This window comes from Felis catus, chromosome E1 (assembly GCF_018350175.1).
Source record: "Felis catus isolate Fca126 chromosome E1, F.catus_Fca126_mat1.0, whole genome shotgun sequence".
Taxonomy (NCBI): domain Eukaryota; kingdom Metazoa; phylum Chordata; class Mammalia; order Carnivora; family Felidae; genus Felis; species Felis catus.
The window spans coordinates 27414824-27437465 of NC_058381.1; the positions used below are offsets into that span (position 1 = coordinate 27414824).

The 22642-nt window shown below is 39.5% G+C and overlaps 1 long non-coding RNA gene and 1 pseudogene across 1 annotated transcript; one reads left to right on the forward strand and one right to left on the reverse strand.

Moving 5' to 3' along the window:
- LOC101093904 overlaps nt 1-22642 on the reverse strand; it is a 65156-nt pseudogene that overhangs the window by 38095 nt on the left and 4419 nt on the right.
- Nucleotides 1051-22447, forward strand: LOC109494298. The gene is made up of 2 exons (XR_002149036.3): nt 1051-1479; nt 21727-22447. It is a non-coding gene; the product is annotated as an uncharacterized LOC109494298 (long non-coding RNA).

A 22642-nucleotide genomic window follows, 5' to 3' on the forward strand; every position in this document is an offset into this window, starting at 1 on the left:
GTTGTGAGTGTACTTAATACTACTGAACTATACACTTTCAAATGGTTAAGAGGGTGAATTTTATGTTTTGTATATTTTAATACACATACACACAAATACTGATGTTGGGCCCCTTGCCAGATGAATTGAGTCAGACTGGGTGGGGTCTGGGGGCAAAGGAATGGGGCCTGAGTAAGGGCTTTTTATTAAAAAGCTTCTCAGGTAATTCTAGTGCAAGTCAAGAACTCCTCACCCAGATGATGTCTGAGATTGTGTTTTACTTCAACCACCCATAATTCTAAGTAAGATGACCCAACAAGAGAAAATGAAGACTTCTAGCTAACATTCTTCTCCAATTTCACAAACATAAATAACTGCTTCCTTGGATAAATTGCCTGAATCCAAATTGCTAATGGAGTTACACTAAATCTTTTCTAAATTATTTTTTCTCTGTTTAATAGTTTTACTTCTTTTCCTTCTTTTCATAAAACTTCACTGGGCAGATGTACAATTCTCCACTCAATGAAAATTCGTATAAATAACAATAGATTCTAATATAAATTGTTCTTATAAAGAACACATATGTCCACATTGAGCAAGATATTGCTTTTTCAAAGCCAATTTTTTTCTAAAACCTGACATTTTCTGTTTTAGCTGTCACAAATATCCAAATAAGTTTTTAACCCAAGGCTTTATTTTAAAGTAATTATTGTAGAATACCTTTTTAGATAAAATCATTTTAAAATAATAGATTTGTGGGGCGCCTGGGTGGCTCAGTCGGTTAAGCATCCGACTTCGGCTCAGGTCACGATCTCACAGTCCGTGAGTTCGAGCCCCGCGTCGGGCTCTGTGCTGACAGCTCGGAGCCTGGAGCCTGTTTCGGATTCTGTGTCTCCCTCTCTCTCTGCCCCTCCCCCCGTTCATGCTCTGTCTCTCTCTGTCTCAAAAATAAATAAACGTTAAAAAAAAATTAAAAAAATAATAGATTTGTAAACATTAAAAGCAATTAGAAAGTTTTCAACAATGAAAACTTAAAGTGACAGAGGAAAAGGAAAACATGGGTTACTTTTCTAAAAACCTAATTGTTTTGTAAAAGAAGGATTGTTTTACAATATTTCATTGTCTTGATGCAATAATCACAGGATATTGGGCCAGACTGCAATATCAGAGCTAAAGCAAATTAAAGATGAAGTGGAAAATATTTTTAAATGCTTCCCATCTAAAATGAGAGAATTGATGCATGTGAAATAAAAAGTAATTGCTTTTGATTCTAGATTTTTATGTATTTTTACATATAAATCTTCTTATGAGTTTCGAGTGAAAATTGTTCTTAACAAAACAACAACCTTAAGTGAGTTAAACTTCTAAAGTTTTTGTTTTTGTTTTTGTTTTTTAAATAGACTGCACACCTAGCATGGAGCCCAACGTGGAGCTTAAAGTCACAACCCTGAGATCAAGACCTGAGCTGAGATCAAGAGTTAGATGATCGAGGCGCCCCAAGTGAGTTAAACTTCTAGAATTCAGTTATTTTTTTTTTTTACCTTTCTTTCCTTTAGAACTTCTGAAATGTCCTCTTTAAAACATATATGATAACATTATATATTCTCACTGAGCCATGTAGCTTAAATGTGCTGTATACCAACTGTAGCTATTTAATTACTGAACTAATTTCACACTAACAGAGCAGGATATTTTTTATGCTTTTAAACCACATCAGATAGTGGCTTCTGAGTTGTTGAGACAAGGCATTTATTCTTTAATTCAATTCAGAGTAGTCAAAAGTCCTGATAATAATATGTATGTTTTTAAAAGAGTGAACACAGTATTCTCTCTCTCTCTCTCTCTTTCTTCTATTCAAAAAACACTAAGCATGGGGCACCTGGGTGCCTCAGTTGGTTAAGTCTCTGACTACAGCTCAGGTTATGATCTCACAGTTCATGAGCTCGAGCCCTGTCTGGCTCTGTGCTGACAGCTCAGAGCCTAGAGCCTGCTTTGGTTCTGTGTCTCCCTCTCTCTCTGCCCCTCCTCCACTCATGCTCTGTGTCTCTCTCTTGCTCTCAAAAATAAATAGACATGGGGCGCCTGGGTGGCTCAGTCGGTTAAGCGTCCAACTTCAACTCAGGTCACGATCTCGCGGTCCGTGAGTTCGAGCCCAGCGTTGGGCTCTGGGCTGATGGCTCGGAGCCTGCTTCGGATTCTGTGTCTCCCTCTCTCTCTGCCCTTCCCCCGTTCATGCTCTGTCTCTCTCTGTCTCAAAAATAAATAAACCTTAAAAAATAAATAAATAGGGGCGCCTGGGTGGCTCAGTCGGTTAAGCGTCCGACTTCAGCTCAGGTCACGATCTCGCGGTCCGTGAGTTCAAGCCCCGCGTCGGGCTCTGGGCTGATGGCTCAGAGCCTGGAGCCTGCTTCAGATTCTGTGTCTCCCTCTCTCTCTGCCCCTCCCCCGTTCATGCTCTGTTTATCTCTGTCTCAAAAATAAATAAACGTTAAAAAAAATTTTTAATAAATAAATAAATAAATAAATACACATTAAAAACAAACAAAAAAAAAACACTAAGGACTTATGTGCCTTGCTCATTCCTATGGATACAAAAACAATAAATCACATTCCTTGCCTTCAGAGAATAATTCACAATGAAGTGGAGGAGGCAAACAAATAAGCATATAATATGGAATAATAAACATAAAATATACATATGCGATATGTTAGACACACACAGTATATTAAGGAAGGCCATAGGAGAGGGGCCTGAACTAAGGAGAGAGGAAGGAAAGAAGGTGGTGGTTTCCCTGGAGCAGGGGACATCTGAGCATGTAATATTCCTTTGAATTAATTTATATGGAGAGAGCTCCTTATATTTTGTAAGTAAATACACATTTTTTAAAGTATTTAAATGTCCTAAATTCTTCACATGGCATTCCAGAATCTTCATAATCTGACCACCAACTTTCTCCCCAGCCTAACATTTGCTATTTCCTTTTGCATCTTTTGTGCTCCAGTGGTGTCTAATTGCTATTCTAAATAGGTCAGTGTTGGCTCACACTTTCACACTTTGGAGCACGAGGGTCCCCTTGCTGGAGAATGAAATGGCTCCTGTCCCTACACTCTTATTTAGCTATCCGTCCTCTGTGAAGTCACCCTTAACTCTCCAGCCTGGGTAGACACCTGACCTTTGATCACTAGATTTGGGCACACACCTAAAGTTTCCTGAATAGAAGACTCATCTACAGTGTTTATTAAAAAGCGTATTCCAGGACCTCGGAACTTCCATGGAAAAAGCTTGGTGATCTGTTTATTTAACAAGTCACCCAGGGAATTCTCATTTGCAGAAAAGTTTTGGAAACATTACTCTATATTATAGCGCTTCTCATATTACCATTATTTGAATGATTCGTCTTTCAATAGCCTGCAAACTGCATTTGTTCATTATTATATTCCCAGTCCCAATACAGTGCCCAACTCATGGAAGGGAGCAAATCATGAATAAATGAGAAAATCTAATTAAAAATGTTTAATCTACTCTATTTCTTGTAAGAGTCCTAAAAACATTAAGAAAGCAGTTTTCTGACTTCTGCATTCTCTTATTCCATGATAACTATGCTTTAGCCTTGGTTAAGTTGCTCTAAAAGGTGTTTGTGCTTCCTAATGCCTCAGCTAGCCACTTATTTCCCATTATCCAGGTGCTACTTACCAAGGTCTTACTATGCTGGGATTAAGCCTCAGTTTTCTGTGAATGAAGTGAGAATGTTAATAGTGCCTATCTCATAGGTATTTTCATAAGAAGTAAATGGAATAATATAGGTAACACTTAGCACAATGTCTAATATTAAGAAAGTGCTAAATAAATGAGGTAATAATAACAAAGACCAGTTAGGTTTTTTTTTTTAAGCTTATTTATTTGGGGTGCCTGGGTGGCTTAGTTGGTTAAGCGTCAGACTTTGGTCCGGGTCATGATCTCATGGTCCATGAGTCCAAGCCCCTCATCGGGCTCTGTGCTGACAGCTCAGAGTCTGGAGCCTGCTTCAGATTCTGTATGTGTGCCCCCTCTCAAAAATAAATAAACATTGGGGCACCTGGGTGTTTCAGTCGGTTGAGCATCTGACTTCAGCTCAGGTCATGCTCTCATGGTTCATGGGTTCAAACCCCACATCAGGCTCTGTGTGGACAACTCAGAGCCTGGATCCTACTTCGGATTATTCTGTGTCTCCCTCTCTCTCTGCCCTCCCCTGCTCATGCTCTCTCTCTCTCAAAAATAAATAAACATTAAAATTTTTTCTTAAATAAATACATAAACATTAAAAAAATTTTTTTAAAGGGGCGCCTGGGTGGCTCTGTGGGTCAGCGTCTGACTCTTGCTTTCAGTTCAGGTCATAATCTCACAGCTTGTGAGTTCGAGCCCATGTAGGGCTCTGTGCTGACAGCACAGAGCCTGCTTGGGATTCTTTGTCTCCTCTCTCCCTGCCTTTCCCCTGCTTGCTCTCTCTCTCTCAAAAAATAAATAAATAAACCTTAAATTTTTTTTTTTTTATTTTGAGAGAGAGAGAGAGAGAGAGAGAGACAGAGAGAGAATCCCAAGCAGACTCTGCTCTGTCAGCACAAAGCCTGATGTGGGTCTCGAACTCACAAACTATGAGATCATGACCCAAGTGGAAATCAAGAGTCCAACGCTCAACAGACTGAGCCACTCGGGCACCCCCAAGACCAGTTAGATGTAGTGATTATGCCTCTGTGAAGTCCAAGTACAAGTAAGGAATCTACAATGTGATGCTTTGAGCCATTTCCTTGAGGGGTACACTTTAAGACTTTAAAATCCCTTTTCCAGTTGTCTCATTTCAAAATCCTTTCTGATTCAGCCTCTCTTCCCCTATTGTTGTAATAACCCACATGTCATGGCAAAAGATAATTTTATGAAGAGAGCTATAAGAGTGGCACACTAATATGAACTTTGTCCCTTCTTGGAAGTCTGTCCTTGGAGGTTTTCTCTAAATATTTGTCTTTCAAATTCTTAGGATCTTATAATGTCTAGTACCTGGCCATGAGACCTGATTTCCAAAGGATCAGAACTTTAATTACCATCTTGCCATCCCCCTCCCCCAAGATGTCCAGTTTTAATACATCAATACCAATGTGTTATTGATTATGGTTATCTATTAAGGGTATGATGATAGCCAAATATTCTGGGTCCAAAGAGACAGCAGGTTATCACCTGTTGACTGTTTAATAGATAAAGAAATGCAAAATGACAGAAGGCTATGCTGTTGCCTAATCCTGGAAAACAAAAGAAAAGAAATATTAACCCAAGAGATTTGGCTACATGCCCAGGGTGCTTAAGTGATAATCCAGAATAATTCTCAACTCCAAGTAATTATCCCATCCCCTTTTAAACCTCCTCACTCAGCACATTTTTCCCCTGCTAAAGGCCAATCTCCTTTAAAATATAATCTTTACCTACTTTAAACCTACCAGATCCTTGAGGAGCTTCCTAGTTAACCTTTTGAGGTTAACACTTTGATCTCGACAAATTTGTAGTTTTTCCAAGCCTTGATATATGCTCCACTGAACTCTGGTGCTTTCTCTAAGGTTCAGATCAAGGTAATCTACAGGAAGGTGTAGGTGTAGGGAAAGTGGTCTCACCAAAGTCTACCCGTCCTAGACCTAGAGGGTATTATGCTAAGTGAAATAAATCAGACTGGAAAAGACAAATATCATATGATTTCATTTATACGTGGAATCTAAAACACAAAACAGGGACACCTGGGTGGTTCAGGCAGTTAAGCCTCCAACTTCAGCTCAGGTCAAGATCTCGCAGTTTGTGAGTTTGAACCTCACGTCAGGCTCTGTGCTGGCAGCTCGGAGCCAGGAACCTGCTTCAGATTCTGTGTCTCCCTCTCTCTCTGACCCTCTCCTGCTCTCTCTTTCTCTCTCTCTCTCAACAATAAATAAATATTAAAAAATTTTTAAACAAAACAAATGAATAAACAACCAAACAAAAAGCAGAACCAGACCTATAAATAAACTGATGGTTTATTTATAACAAACTGATGGTTGCCAGAGGGGAGGGAGGTGGGAGAATGGGTAAAATGGGTGAAAGGGAGTGGAAGATCTAGGCTTCAGTTACGTAATGAGTAAGTCACAGGAATAGAAGGTACATCATAGGAAATACAGTCAGTGGTATTGTAAGATGACAGATACCTACACTTGTGGTGAGCATAGCATAATGTATAGAGTTGTGGTTTAAAAAAATTTTTAATTCCAGTATAGTTAACATACAGTGTTCTATTAGTTTCAGGAATACAATATAGTGATTTAACAATTCCATACATCACCCAGTGCTCATCATAACAAGTGCGCTCCTTAATGCCCATCCCCATCCACCTTCCTCGGGTAACCATCAGTTTGTTCTCCATAGTTATGAGTCTGTTTCTTGGTTTGTCTCTCTCCCATTTGTTTTGTTGACTAAATCCCACATATGAGTGAAATCATGTAGTATTTGTCTTTCTCTGATTTATTTCTCTTAGCATTATACTCTCTAGCTTCATCCGTATCATTACAAACGGTAAGATTTCTTTTTTTTTTTTTTTTTTGTGGCTGAATGATATTCCATTGTGTCTGTATATACCACATCTTCTTTATGCATTCATCTATGAAAGGGCACTTGGGCAGCTTCCATAATTTGGCTATTGTCAATAATGTATAGTCTTGTTGAATCACTATGTTGCACACCTGAAACTAATGTAACATTGTGTGTCAGCTACACTCAAATTAAAAACAAACTTAAAAAAAAATCTATCCATCCTAGATCTATAACGTAATGAGACTTGAACTACAGAATGAATAATAAGACACGATGTACTAAAAAAGGAAAAAAAAAAGCCCTTTGCACAGTGAAGGAAAGCATCAACAAAACAAAAAGGCAACCTATTAAATTGGAGAAGATATTCGCAAATGATATATCTAATAATGGGTTAATATCCAAAATACATAAAGAACCTATATAACTAAATACAAAAATAACAAATAATCCAATTAAAAATGGGCAAAGAAACTGAATAGATACTTTTACAAAGAAGACATATAGATAGCCAACAGACACATAAAAAATGCTTAACATCGCTAATCATCAGGGAAATGCAAATCAAAACCACAGTAAGATATCACCTTACATCTGTCAGAATAGCTAAAATAAGAAACACAAGAAATAACAAGTTTTGGCGAGGATGTAGAGAAAAAGGAACTCTTGTGCACTGTTGGTGGGAATGCAACTGGTACAGCCACTGGAAAACAGTATGAAGTTTCCTCAAAAAAGTTAATAATAGAACTACCATATAATCCAGTAATTCCACTACTGGGTATTTACCCAAAGAAAATGAAAACACTAATTCGAAAAGATAAGTGTACACTTTATGTATTGAAGCATTATTTAGAATAGCCAAGATATAGAAGCAACCCCATTGTCCATGGATAGATGAATGGATAAAGAAGATGTGGTATTAAGAAGGAAAAGGAGAAGAGAAAGGATGAGGAAGGGGGGGGGGGAGATGGAGGGAAAGGAGAAGTATACATATACAATGGAATATTACTTAGCCATAAAAAAGAATGACATCTTGGCATTAGGAACAACATTATTGGACCTAAGTGAGATAAGTCAGTCAGAGAAAGGCAACATGATTTCGGTCATATGTGGAATTTAAGAAACAAAACAAATGAATTAACAAAGAAAAAGACACAAACAGTTCCTAAATACAGAGAACAAAACTGGTTGCCAGAGGGAAAGTGGGAGGGGGGATGGGTGAGAAATAGATAAAGAGGATTAAAAGTACATGTGCGCTTACACACACACACACACACCCCACACACCTCAAAGCTAATGTATTTTAATGTGAAACAACCATAATAGCAACATGAATCTGAATGTGTTATGGCCCTTATTTCACTTTGAGATGCACTCAAGTACCTTTAGTTGGAAATGCAACTTACTTTTCTTTTTCCGACTCACTTCTCAAATCAATGACACCATGTCAAATGATTTATTTATCTGGAATACATTTGCATGCCACTGTGTGGTCTGGCCATCTTTTCCAGATTTATAAAGCATTTATTGAGTACCTACTACGTTCTGGGTACATTCTCAAACATGCCTTATTTTTGTTCAGCTTATTTTATGGATAAGGAAACAAAACCTTGGTGAGGTTAAATCTCTTGCCAAATTTTCAACATAATTCAAAATCTAGTGCTACACAATCACTTCCTCTACCAAAATATAAAATGCAAGGTATTTTTTGTAAAAGAGATTGAGAAATATTTTTTTCTTATTTTTCACAATTTTTTCATTCAGGAAATATTTATTGAACACTTACCATATACCAGACACTTTTCTAGATACTAGGAATGCATTCATGAACAAAACAATGATGCAAAGCTTATATCTAAATGGGAGGAGACTGAAAATGATCATGTCAGTTGTCAGTATGTAAGACGGCAGTAAGTGCTAAAATAGCTCCACATTGCCCAGTAATAAAATTCCTGCCCTCGTTTTCCTTGTCCTAGAAATCAACACCTTTTGTAATTTTTACATGGCCAATCACTTCCTCCTTAAAGAATTTTTTTCACTATATACAAAATCAACTACCTCAACGGTTGTTCCTTCTCAGTGTTCTTGACTGGTTCCTCTTCATTTCTCTGACCTCTAAATACGGAAGTGTTGCAGGATTCAGCCCTCCTATCTCTTCTTGGTCTATATTCATGTTTTATTCTGTCTCACAGCTTTAAATACCATCTATGCACTGATGACTCCCCAACATATATCTCTATTCTAGACCTCTCCCCTAAATGTGTGAGTGTCAGATCTTGGATATCTGATAGAGATCTCAGGCTTAACAGAAAATGACTGCAATTTTATCACAAACTTCCAATCGCTCAGGCCACAGACCTTGGAGTCATCCTTGACTCCTTTCTTTCTCCTATCCCCACATCCAGTTAGTGAGCAAATCCTGTCTGGTCTACCCCATATCAGTCCATTTCTCTCTGATTTCACTGGACACCCTGCCCTGGCCACCATCAACTCTCATTTATATTATTGCAGTTTCCTAACTGGATTCCTTGCTCCTACCTTTGCCCCTTCCATTCAATGATCCAATTAATTCTTTTAAAATAAAAGTTAGCCTGTGTCATTATTTTTCTTAAAACCCGCCAATGGATTCACATGCCACGTTAAGTAAAACTACAAAGCTCAAATGGCTGTCAAGGGCCTCGATGGTTTCAACCTGCTATTTCTCTGACATCATATTCTATTCTCACCTCCTTCCTTGTCATATTGCCAACACTTCGGCCTCATTGCTCTGCAAACATACGTCCACCTCAGAGCCTTTGAACTTGCTGCTCCTTCTTCCTGGAAACTTCCTACTGATTATCTCATGGCTCATTCCCCTAACATACCTTAAGTCTCTACTCAAAGTCACCATAGCAGTGAGTCCTTCCCTGAGTATCCTACAACATATCCTTCCTCTTACCCAGCTTTATTTTTTCCTCACAAAACTAGTCACCAACTGATATACAATGTTTGCATATTTGCTTTTTTCCCTTCTTCTTTTCTTTACCCTAGAATGTAAGTTCTGAATATAAGTTGTAGGCCGACAAGGAGATGCCTATTTTGTTCACTGCTATATTTCTACACTGGAACAATGTCTGACACACAGCCAATACTGATTGGATGAATGACTATCAGGAGGCAGTTATTTTCAAGTGATGAAAATCCAAGCCTAAATTATCTAAAAAGACAAAAAAGAAGGTGAGGCGCCTAGGTGGCTCAGTCAGTTAAGCGTCCAACTCTTGATTTCGGCTCAGGTCATAATCTCACCATTCATGAGTTGGAGCCCCTCATCGGGGCTGGCAGTGCAGAACCTGATTGGGATTCTCTCCCTCTGCCCTTCCTCTCTCTCTCAACATATAAATAAATAAATAAATAAATAAATAAATAAATAAATACCAAAAAAGAAGGTATTGGCTTAAGTAGCTAAAAAGTCTGGGAATATACTGGTTTCAGGCACATCTGGAGTCAGGGGGTTAAACGATGGTATCAGGACCACAGCTCTCTGGATGTCTCTGATCTTCCCATCTCTCTGCTAGCTTTATTTCCAGGCATACATTCCTTTCATGGTAGGAAGATGGTGACCAGCAGTGGCAGGTTAATGTCCTTATAGCTCCAAGGACAAAAAGAAACTTCCCATTCCCAACAATCTAAAGTCCTGACATGCACTGGCCTGGATTGCTCACATGTTCCCCACAAAAGAATCACTGTGGCTGAGAATGCAACACTTCAAGTTAACCAGGTGCCAGTCATATGACCCCTCCTAGAGCTGAGGGTGGAGCCAACAGTACAAACTCCAGGTTTAATAATTTGTATTGCAGAGCTTCAAACATGTTTGAGTGCTCAGCTGAGTCCATCCCTGGTGTGTTAAACTTGGGACCATGACACATGGGATGGGCCATCTGGCACATGCCCCTATTTTGATGCACTGGGCTCCTCTGAACCCTGAGAGACTGCAGAGGTGCCCCCTCTCTATTAAAGCTAGCGGTCAGGTGTGAAAAGACACCAGAGAAGGCTCAACCTCACAAGACAATAAGGATCCCCATCAGCATCTGCCTCAGCTGCTCTCCTGGATTCTAGATCAACAACTACATTAAGTGGCAGCATAATTGAGCTGGGTCTGAAAAAGGAGGAAAGGGACTATTCCCAAATGGAGCTGTAAAAATGAGCCAGCATGTTCCAGTAGGAGCCTGAGAGTACTCGTGGGATGAAATTTTGAGGGTGCTTGATCAAGGGAGCCAGAACCTAACACTGGAAAAAGTATAGTTTATTGGAATCTCATATCTCTACCCTCCCAGGATATGGGATTTAATACTGAGCAAGAACCCCAGGGGATGGTGCAAATTCACTGCTAGGGCAGCTCTTAGAAACATGGAGAAAGTGATGGTCCACTCTGAATGAAGTCAAAACATCTGAATTGCTCTGACAGATGGTAGAGGAAAGAATCAAGAAAGCGAGAGAAGTAAATACATTGGAATAGATATTTTGTGAGGCCGGATGACCTACCAAAGGATACTACATGTATGTATATTACATATACCCAGACAACACTACATTTGTCAAAGCTATCAGGAATATGCTAGTGAGAGAGGCACCAGCATCAGTTAAAGTTTCAGTGGTGGCTAGGGTTACCAGTAGGAGAGACTGTCATAGGGCTTGGCCCACTGACAAAAATGGGCCTGATGGGGCCCTGAAGCAGTAGAGACTAGGGGGCAACACCTAACTACCATAAGCCGGGGGGGTGGGGTGGGCGGGGATCCCACAATTATTGCCATGACCAGCAAAGTGGAATGGCAGCCAAGGGGGCTTGACTCAAAGAAAGCTGTGGAGATGGTTAATAGAATCCTAAGGGGCAAAATAGATAGGCAGCTAATGTGGGTATTGCTTAACATACATCATCCAAAGAAAGCAGGGATGGAGAGCACAAGGCTGAGAGCAGTTGCCCAAGAAAAAGCCATGATTGGGGCATCTGGGTGGCTCAGTTGGTTGAGTGGGCGACTCTTGATTTTGGCTCAGGTCATGATCTTGCCGTTCATGAGATCATGCCCCACATGGGGCTCTGTACTGACAGAAATGATCCTGCTAGGGATTATCTCTCTTCTCTCTCTCTCTCTCGTCTCTCAAAATGAATAAATAAACTTAAAAAAAAAAAGTCATGATTGGGGAACCAGCAAGAACTCCACTTGAACTACAAGTTATGGCTCCTGCCTGGACATTTTTAATCCCTGTGTCCACGGATGAGCAAGCAAGACTCACCATCTTGGCAAAAGTAATTGGCTGTTGTTACAAAATGGCGGGAAGGAGGAATATGTATGGGACTCAGGTGATCCACTGAGTGCTTTAGATAGTATCTCCTTGCCCAACTAAGAATGTATAGGGACAAGTACAGCAACCAAAGCCTGAGAAAAGTATGGTCACCAGTGGCTCAGACCCATCAGAAATGAAGGTTGTGTTTCACCACCAGGTAAGTCACTGAGACCAATAGAGATAATAGATAAAGGCAAATAAATTTAGAATAGATAGTGGAGAAGGGAGAGAATTAGTACCACTTGTGGCCCCAAGGCCACTGCAGTGACAAGGACTATAGTTCATCCTACTAACCTCCCTCTTCTAAGTTTCTCTGCAAGAAGAAAGACCCACCACAGTCCTGGAGGAGCTGATCCCCAAATGTGAAGTGGTGGATCTGGATGGTGAAAGGGTGGACTGTGACGGTCAGGAAGATGTACTACTTGGGTCCCCCTTCGAGAAAGAACTTCCATCCAGCTGCAAGGGGAGCAATTAGCAGATGATCTTCAGCTGCAGTGTCTCAGACTATACTTAATTTTTGAGCTGAGGCCATGCTTTTCCCTGGAAAATAACTGAACATGATGGAAATATGAGAGCCTGACTAGTTCTGCCCAACAGAGATACCCTCTGATTGTCAATCTTTACTCCAGAGCTTCCAAGTGAGTTGGCCAAAACTTTGTTCTAAGCATCTCCTTATTCAATCTTTTTTCCTCCCTGCTTTTCTTTCACAAGTGGCAGATCCACACCAGGGTCCAGAGGCTTTACCTGTCCTATCCTGCCTCCTCTCCCTTTTTTTCTATTACAGACATTTCACCAAAATCAACTCCTTACACTCTAAACTCCATCTCAGTGTCTGCTTCCTGGAAGATGCAACTGATACAGAGGATTACAAAAGATGGCTTCCTGCCTGTGTGACTTTGGACAAGCCACTCAATCTCTCTATGCTTCAGTTTTCTCAGTATAAATGAGGATATTAGTACCTCTCTCATAGGGTTGTTGGGGGCTTAAATGTGATATTTAAGAGATTTATGAGAATTAAATGAGAGAATGCATGTAAAATGTCCAGCAGTCTTGCACATGTGATAAATGTTAGCTGTTATGCTGATAGAAGAGATAAGGCAGACTATTGGAATTTTTTAGGTTTCTCCCATCCAGGCAGATATGTTCATTTGCCTAGCACTGGAGAATAGTTATTAGTTTTTTCCCCCAGTATGATTAACATCTTCACCTGTAGTGAGAAGTATTGGTTATGCCAAATCAAGACAGTAACAATAGACCTGAAAGATAAGTAATTATAATTGTTTCTAGAAATGTGATTTTTTATTAATATAATAATGACAATCAAAATTTGAGATAGAAATTGAATTGTGATTTTGTAACTGAATGTAAATTTACATGTTAAAACAGGAAGAACAATATGCATTTTCCATATCTAAAAACAAGGATGATTTATCCTCCTGCAATGAATTTTGATGTAACATGCATGGGGTCACTGCTGTGATACTTTTGGTTTTCAATAATATGTGGTGTCCTTTTTAAATCAAACTTTTCATTTAATCTCATTCTCGTGTATAAACATGTACACATCTATTTTGGTTACAGTTTTCACAAAGGTAGGAAGAGAAATACCAATAGGAACTTTATCCAAAAGGTTAGAAGAGTCTAATTCAGCAAAAAAAAAAAAAAAAAAAAAGTTTATTAGTCCAGTGGCTAAAAGTGCCTATTATGTTATTTGAGCTGACTTTAAGTCTCATCTGAACTACATTTATGGTGAAAGGCATTCATTAAAGTACTTATTGGGGCGCCTGGGTGGCTCAGTCGGTTAAGCATCCAACTTCGGCTCAGGTCATGATCTTGCAGTCCGTCAGTTTGAGCCCCACGTCAGGCTCTGTGCTGACAGCTCAGAGCCTAGAGCCTGTTTCAGATTCTGTGTCTCCCTCTCTCTCTGACCCTCCCCCGTTCATGCTGTCTCTCCCTGTCTCAAAAATAAATAAACGTTAAAAAATTTATAAAACAAAATAAAATAAAGTACTTATTACTTCCTCTGGTGAGTCCCTCGGCTAGTGGAATTTTATTTTATTTCATTTTTTGAGCCAATTTTTTAAAAATTTAAATGCAATGTAACATTGGTTTCAGGAGTAGAATTCAGTGATTCATCACTTACGTACAACACCCAGTGCTCATCACCAGTTCCTTCCTTAGTACCCACCACACTAGCAGAATTTTTTTTAGTGTTTATTTATTCACTTTGAGAGAGAAGAGTGCAAGTGGGGGAGGGCAGAGAGACAGGGAGAGAGATGAATTCCAAGCAGGCTCTTCGAGGAGAGCCCAACAGGGGGCTCAAACTCATGAACTGTGAAATGATGACCTGAGCCAAAATCAAGAGTTAGACATTTAACCAACTAAGCCACCCAGGCACCCCATGCTAGTGGAATTTCAAAAGACATGTAAGCTGAAGGATTTACTTAATTATATTCTGCATTTGCTTTTAATGGGGAAACCAATCATTACAATGCACTAAGCCATGAGGTAGAATTACCATCCTTTAGGAGAGCAGTTGACACTCTTTTATGTTTAATTTGGTAATTTTTTTTATCACCATGCCATTTTCTGCATCTGTTGCTGTTCAAATTAATTTTGAAGCAATTTTCTTACTGTAGATGGACACTGTGAGGATGAAAAATTCTCACCCTGGAAGCATCCTGGTACTTTAGTTAGCCTTTCCACCAAGAACTCACCCTGAAAATCAGATTAATAAATTCACAAATGTACACATCATTTCTGAAAAAAAAAAAAACTTTTTTAACTCTGCGGGTCTAGTCAATTAAAACAAGAATGATTGCCTTTTCTGTTTCTTAAAATATTATCCTAAATTTCTGTTTCAACCACTGTCCTAACAATCTCCTTGAAGATCAGTTGAATATAAAATCATAAAGATACACCTGGTCCAAAACAACAATTAAATACATCGTCCCTCCTTCTACTTTAAAGACACCGAAGCATAACAGTATATAGTCTACATATGCCATACCTAGTCATTAGTTGCTGTTTCGCAAAAATAAAGCCACTGGCATATCATGTAATGTTTCTTCCTGGTTCACTGCTCCTCCCTGTGACTGTTTAGAAGCTCTTTCTATCCCTATATTTGCTTCCAACATTGCACACATTTTCTTCTCGTGCTTAAAAAGAAATGTCAAGTTCCTGATCTTTTGTTAAAGATTCATTGCCAGAAATGGTTTCACAGCAGGAGCCTTCGTAGGGAGAGAGTTGGCTCACATTCCTGCTAAGAACTTAACCTGGGAATGATGGAAAAATAATTATAATCAATGTCAGAGAGCATATGGGTTTCTACCGAGAAGCCTGCCAAATAAGACCCACACTAATCCTTCCCATCTACTATCAGTCAGTTGACTCTAGCGGACAAATTCCTCATATTTGAATAAACGAAAGCCCAAATCTCACACATATTTCTCCCACATCTTAGAGGTTTCTGAAAGAAACCAGTAAGTGCCTTGCATATTTCTTAAGCTTAGTTTCCATAAACCTACAGTTACTGTGTTTTCGTGTCTATAAATGTGGTAGTGCCTTATTTTTACTTCATCCTTTAACCTGGGTGATCCATTATGATCAGTCTATAGATAGTGGAAGAAATGAGGCCATTTAAAAATATACACTGAAAAAAACCCCACATTTGAATAGCATTGCACTTTGTGTTGATGTGTCTTTCAGCTGGATACACCTCAACAGTATGTATCATTTCTGAAAGGGGAATAATGCTGAGCTGATTAAATGGAGGCAGAGACACCTGGTGCATATCATTACGGAATAAGGTCCTAAATGATTTAATTAAGATATTTATTGGTAAAGAGTGGCTTTCCAAACATTTTTCCACTGGGTTTATGTTTCACTTTGCCATCTACCCTGCTTCGCTTTTCTTGGGTTATGTGCCAGGTAGTTTATAAATATATATATATACATATATATTTATATAAATGTATATGTATATATGTGTTTGTGTGCATATATATATATATATATATATATATATATATATATATTTTTTTTTAGGAGAGGATTTTCTGTTTTCAGAATCCCAGAACAGAGGGAAATCAGAGGCAGATCTGAATTTTCCTCATAAGCCTCTGTATTTCAAACATTTAAAGCCCTAGAATAATTTGCCTCTTTTCTACACAGTGGAAAGATAAAATCAAGCCTCTCTTAAACCAGCATTCTATTATTTTTGTAAGTGTAAATAAATCAATAAACACAATAAACATATTGCATTCTTTCTGGCTACGCAATGCAGAGAGTAGACAAGGTGGGGGGGGGGACATTCTTATTAAATATTGGTGGTTCTTATTTCCAATATTTAGAGAATTTTAAGCAAAGAGAGAAATGAATTGGAAATGAGGTTGCTGTTTGCTATTATGGAGCCCCATTTACAGATCTAGCATTTAATTAACAAAGATACAATATATTTGGCAGCTGCCTCTTTATCCTAATGCCCTTCTACTCCTATTGAGATATTCAATATAGCTGTCTGAGCATTCAAGTCATATTGTAAAACAAAGATTTTTAGAGAGGAGTTGTATATTGACATGGTTATTCCCCTAGCCATGCAACTCAGCCCCAACTCCCAGTGCTAAATTTACAAAGATGAAATGGCATTTTCCCCAAAGCTGCATTGTCAGCTGTTAGGAAGACTTGCATTTCACTTCTTATTTCCTCCAGCGTAGTTTGTAAAACCTTGTGAAAACTCCAAGATGACCAATATCCCTGAAATAAACAGGGTGCAATTCTGTATTTACAGACTAAAATGAACCAGAAATGGACATTCTCACATAGCAACTATTGAGAGCAGGATGAAAACCGGTACTCAAAGACTTTAAGGTTTTTGACTCAGAAAAAAATTCTAGCTATATTTTCTCTGTAACTGGTTTGACAGGACCTAGAAATCTAATTTGCCAGATACTGTTCCCATGTATTTTGTGAGGATACTATGTATATTACCAAAATGCCTCATAATTCAATTTATGAGGTAGCCAAATAAGATTATGGGAGCTTTCTTTCTTTCTTTCTTTGAGCAGACTGTGCTATGCTTATTAATAATAACACCTCACCCACTCGTTCACTATAAAGGCACTATAAATGCCCTAGTGAATTATGCTCCCAAGTTTATTAGTAAGTTCGTTGCTTAAAAAATCCAAATGGTTTTTCCTTAGGCACAATGGTATAAATGGTAGTTATATTCCAAGCATAAACCCCAAATTTGATTGACCTCTGAATCATAGGAGTAAGACCAGTCTGAGTTACGGTTGCTAGGAGTCACATCTCTGCTGATCATTCTCCATTTATCACCTGCTCTGTGCTTTGAAAGGCTGGGCTACAAATGGATTCATTCACCTGCATTTCCTTGCAGGCTGGTTTTTACTTGGTTTTAGCCAAGAAAGGGCATGGATCATCGATGAGAGAGTAAGAGGAGAGTCAGGATGGGGTATTTCTTTGGCTATTCCTATCCTGCTTAGCTGTTGCCAATCTGGCAGTGGCTATGTTTCTCCAGACTACATCTCTAGCTGGGTGGCCCTTCCTCCAAAGCTCCAGCTCTTACTGGGCCATAGGGACACCATTCGTCTGCTTCCTTTGTCCTCACCTTTTGGGGGGTATAATCGCTCCATGCTCATGCCAGTCTTTGGTGTCTCAACATCCTGTGTTGGTTCTCATAACCCTGCCCATGTCTCAGTTAGCAATTCCTTCATTAGGGGCACCTGGGTGGCATCTGACTCTTGATTTTGGCTTAGGGCATGATCTCACGGTTTGTGAGTTTGAGTCCCACATCAGGTTCTGGGCTGACAGTGCAGAGCCTGCTTGAAATCCTCTCTCTTTCTCTCTCTGCCCCTCCCACACTCATGCTCTCTTTCTCACTCAAAACTAAATAAATAAACATTTTTTTTTAAAAAAAAGAAATAATTCCTTTGGGTGCCTGGATGGCTCAGTTGGTTAAGTGTCCCACTTCCGCTTAGGCTATGATCTCGCTGTTCATGGGCTCGAGCCCCTCATCGGGCTCTGTACTGACAGCTCAGAGCCTGAAACCTGCTTCAGATTCTGTGTCTCCCTGTCTCTCTCTCTCACAAAAATAAATAAACTAAAAAAATTTTTTTAAAGAAATAATTCCTTCATTAAAATATCTTCATTTGTATGATCCATCAAGATCCTGACTAGGACAGTGAAGGATGAATGGGAAAAAGAATTTCTTATTTCTTTCCTGGGTGCAGATGTTGCTGCCAGAATTTCAAGCAGGATCATTCATGTATCTAAGAGATACTAATTATGCTCTTCTTATGTGCCATTCAGTGTGAATAGAACAGATCTAGTCCCTGCCTTCAAGGAATTGACATTCCTACTTGGGAAGACAAACTTAGTAAATACACAAACAAGTAAACAAAATGGTTATATATTCTGGGAAGTAGTTTAGGAAATACACAGGATGCACTGATAGAGGATCATTGAGGAGGGAGGGCCATTTTGGATAGGGTGCTCAGGGAAGGGCTGTTGAGAAGGTGACATTTCACTGAGACCTCAAGGTTGAAGAGGAGACAGCCACCAGGAAAAGAGCTGGCAAAGGGTGGAGAAGACGTGTTCCAGGCAGAAGTTGTTGAAAGTGTAAAGGCATGGGTGGGAGGAACGAACGTGGTCCACAAACCAGGACCTATGGCAGCTATTTGACTTCGAAGGAAATTGATGACAGATATTTGCAAGCCACATGGGGGTTGAGGAATGAAAAGTATGACTGGAGTAGAGGCCAGGTGGAGAATGGTACAAGATGAGGCTTGAAAGTTTGCTCAGACAGCTCAGGGCAGAACCCTGTAGGCCAGCATGAAGAATATGGATTTTATTCCAAGTATAATGGGAAGCCATGAAGAGTTTCAAAGTACAAAGTGATACAATCTTGTTGGGATGAGCACTGGATGTTGTACCTAAGCCAATGTGACAATAAATTACATTAAAAAAAAAAAAAAAAAAACAAAGAAAGTGTTACAATCTAGCTGCTCTACGGAGAAGGGCTTCAGGGGAAAACAAGTGGAACTGGGGAGAAGAGTCAGAACTCTACTACAATCCAGGACGAAGATGACTATGTTTTGCTGTAAAGAGGTGGGAGTGGAGATGTAGAGAAGCAGACCTCTTCGAGTTTCATGTTGGAGATAGAGCTGACAGGACTTGATAGGGAAGGGTTAGGAATGGGGTGAGGCCGGGGAAAGGGAAGACTCAAGGTGACTCCCAGGTTTCTGGCTTGGGCCACTGGCTGAATGGTGGAGATGTTAACTGAGAGGAGAAAGACTAGGGGAATGGAAAGATTGGTACGGTGAACATGTCTAAGAGTCACCCAAAGGTAAATGTCAAGCAGGCAGATGGCTCTCAGAGCCTGGGGCTCTGAGGACAGATTTGAGTTGTTTCTTAGTCAAGTAGATTCCTCAGGCCAACCTGGCTTAGGCCAAAAGTGATCTCCACCAGGCCTGGATGTAGTCACTAGAAAGCCATATGGGGTTTAGGTGTAAAGCATGCCTAGATCTTGCTTTGTCATTAGTGTACATATTGTCTTTGAAAACCTCAAAGAAGGAAATGGCTGGTTTTAAACAAGATTTGAGAATTCCTAGGTCCCTGATTAAACACCATCATAATCTTGCCTCTAGAGTTCCTATTTTAACATGACTTAATGGTATATTTAAAGAAGAGCCTCCAGAGTCCAGTTTGGCAGACGTACAATAATGTCCTTATGGGGAGGCACCCATAATAAAATATAAGGTTCCAAGGCTTTTCATTCCGGTTGTCATGGCAACAGCAGCAAGAGCTCTGGAGGTAGGAAGAAGGAAGAGGGAGGCGAGTGGAGAAACCAGGAGCTGTGGTGTGGTGGTTGTTAGTCTTGGGAAGATAATTAAAGACAGATATTTGTAAGCTGAATGGAGAACATACCCTATAAATTCAGGCAGTTATAAGTATATAGTTTGTAATTGGACAATTTGTTCATTCTAAGGACCGGAAATACACTTAAAAGCTTTTTCAGACCCGGGGCCTGGGAGTACATCATGCAACTGTTCTATCCCCTATGCCCATTGCACTGCCTGAGGCTCCATGTACTTGAATGAATGAGCAGATGAGTTCCCAAAAGAAGAAACACTACTTATTTTATTTGGGTTTTAAATTGCTAGGTGGACAGATCCTTTGGGTAAAGATTCTATTTTACATCAAAACCATATACATCTTAACTACAAGTGTTGGTGAGGATATGGAGAAAAAGGAACCCTCATGTGTTGTTGGTGGGAATGCAAACTAGTGCAGCCACTGTGGAAAACAGTATGGAGGTTCCTTTAAAAAGTAAAAATAGAATGACCATATGATCCAGCAATTCCACTACTGGGTATTTACCCAAAGAGCACAAAAACACTATTTCAAAAAGATATATGCATCCTTATGTTTATTGCAGCATTATTTACAGAAGCCAAATTATGGAAACAAGTGTCCAGCGATAGGTGAATGCATAAAGAAGAATATATATATATATGATGGAATATTACTCAAACATAAAAAAGAATGAAATCTTGCCATTTGCAACAACATGGATGGAACTAGAAAGTATAAAGCTAAGTGAAATAAGTCTGTTAGAGAACAACAAATAAACACAATATGATTTCACTCACATGTGGAATTTAAAAAACAATAAAAACAAAAAAGGAAACAAAGAGACAAACAAAAAGCAGACTCTTCACTCTAGAGAACAGTTACCAGAGTGGAGGTGGGTGGGGGATGGATGAAATAGGTGAAGAAGATTAAGAATACACTTATCATGATGAACACCAAGTACTGTATAGAATTGTTGAATCATTATATTTTACACCTGAAACTAATATAACACTTTGTGTTAACTATACTGGAATTAAAATTAAAAAAAAATTTTTTTTTAACGTTTATTTATTTTTGAGACAGAGAGAGACAAAGCATGAACGGGGGAGGGTCAGAGAGAGGGAGACACAGAATCGGAAACAGGCTCCAGGCTCTGAGCTGTCAGCACAGAGCCCCACGCAGGGCTCAAACTCATGGACCGCGAGATCATGACCTGAGCTGAAGTCAGCTGCTTAACCGACTGAGCCACCCAGTCGCCCCTAAAAAAATTTTTTTAAAGCATATTCATATTATGGTCAGTAATTATAGGTGACAAGCCTAAAAGGAAGACACCCCCAAACCAAAAGACCAAGTCTGGAAGTCTCACTCTCTGGGACTGATTCTAACAATCATTCACTAACTGTGGATGGGTATTATATAACTACATACTTCTGATGAAGGTCCATTATATAATAGGCTTTGGATTAGATTCTTGAGGTGATTAAATATTATTTATAAACTGAGGATCCAGGCACTTGCGTGGCTCAGTTGGTTGAGTATTTGACTCTTGGTCTCAGCTCAGGTCTTGATCTCAAAGTCATTGAGTTCAAGCCCTGCGTTGGGCTCCATGCTGAGTGTGGAGACTACAAAACAAACAAACAAACAAACAAACAAACAAAATGTTTTAAAAATAAATAAATAAATTGAGGATCCTCGATGCATTGAAAGTTGTGACAGTGAAGAAAGGTGACAGTGTGGACAAGAGATTCCTGTCAACCCTAAAAATCAAGGCGACCCGGAGAATGAAAATTCATTCAAGGGTATGTAGTACGTCAGGTGCTCACAAATATCCAGACATTCAAAAGGGCAAATTCCCAATGGTATGGACCCGTCCATAGCCTATGCAAAATATCTCTCAAAACCTTTCGTTTATTTTTGCTCTAATTCTGTACTTACCAAGCAGCCAATATTGTAATTACTAATTCTGTTTCCTTCAGATGCTGAAGAGAGTACGCTGGATGAGAAACACATATACCCCAATAACTGGAAAAGTATATCCTCCTTCTTCAAGTTGCGCTGAGGATAAAATTCAAACCCCACCAAGATCGCACAGACCTTACGATCTGGCGACTACGGATTTCTCCAAGCTCAACTCCCAATACTGCCCCCCTTCACTGTAAGTTGTAGTCACACTGGTTCCTTTCCATTTCTGAAACACTCCAAAATTTTCCCTGCCTACAGCCTTTGCCCTTCTAGTTTACCTGAGAGCAATGCTTTTCCTCAGATCCCCCTATGGCTGGTTACTTCTTACCAATCCTGTCTCAGCTAAATGTCACCTCCCCACACAGGCTTTCTGTGATCTCTGTGCCTACCATTGCAACCCTTCCCCTTTTATGCCCCCCCACCACCACCACGGTCCCTAGCTATCCCTTAGCCTGTCTTATCACTATATAATCTCTTGTTTACTTTTTTATTATCTGATTCCCAAACTGGAATAAAAGTCCAACATAGCTGCAGCCCCAGCAATGACCACAGAGTTAATACTCAATAAATACTTGTGAAATCAAGTGAATGGGATGGGGCGAGAAATGACATATGAACTGCTCTGCACTAGAGAGAAGAGATACAAATAGGGAGTGCGATCTGAGATAAATGGAACCTTCCCTTGTGCCCACAATGTAACTTCTACAAAGCACCATTAAAGTACCAGTCATTGCATATATTTTTGGTTTTGTGTGTCCCTTTACCCCAACTCCAGTGTAGACCATGAACAACTTGAAAACAAGAACCATCTTGTTCTTGTTGGCATCCCCAATGTCCCAATAAATGTTCACCGGATCCCTCAATTCCCTGCTGAGGGAAATCAGCAGTTCAGAGAAAAAAATAGAGATTTCCTGTTAGATGAGCTTTACT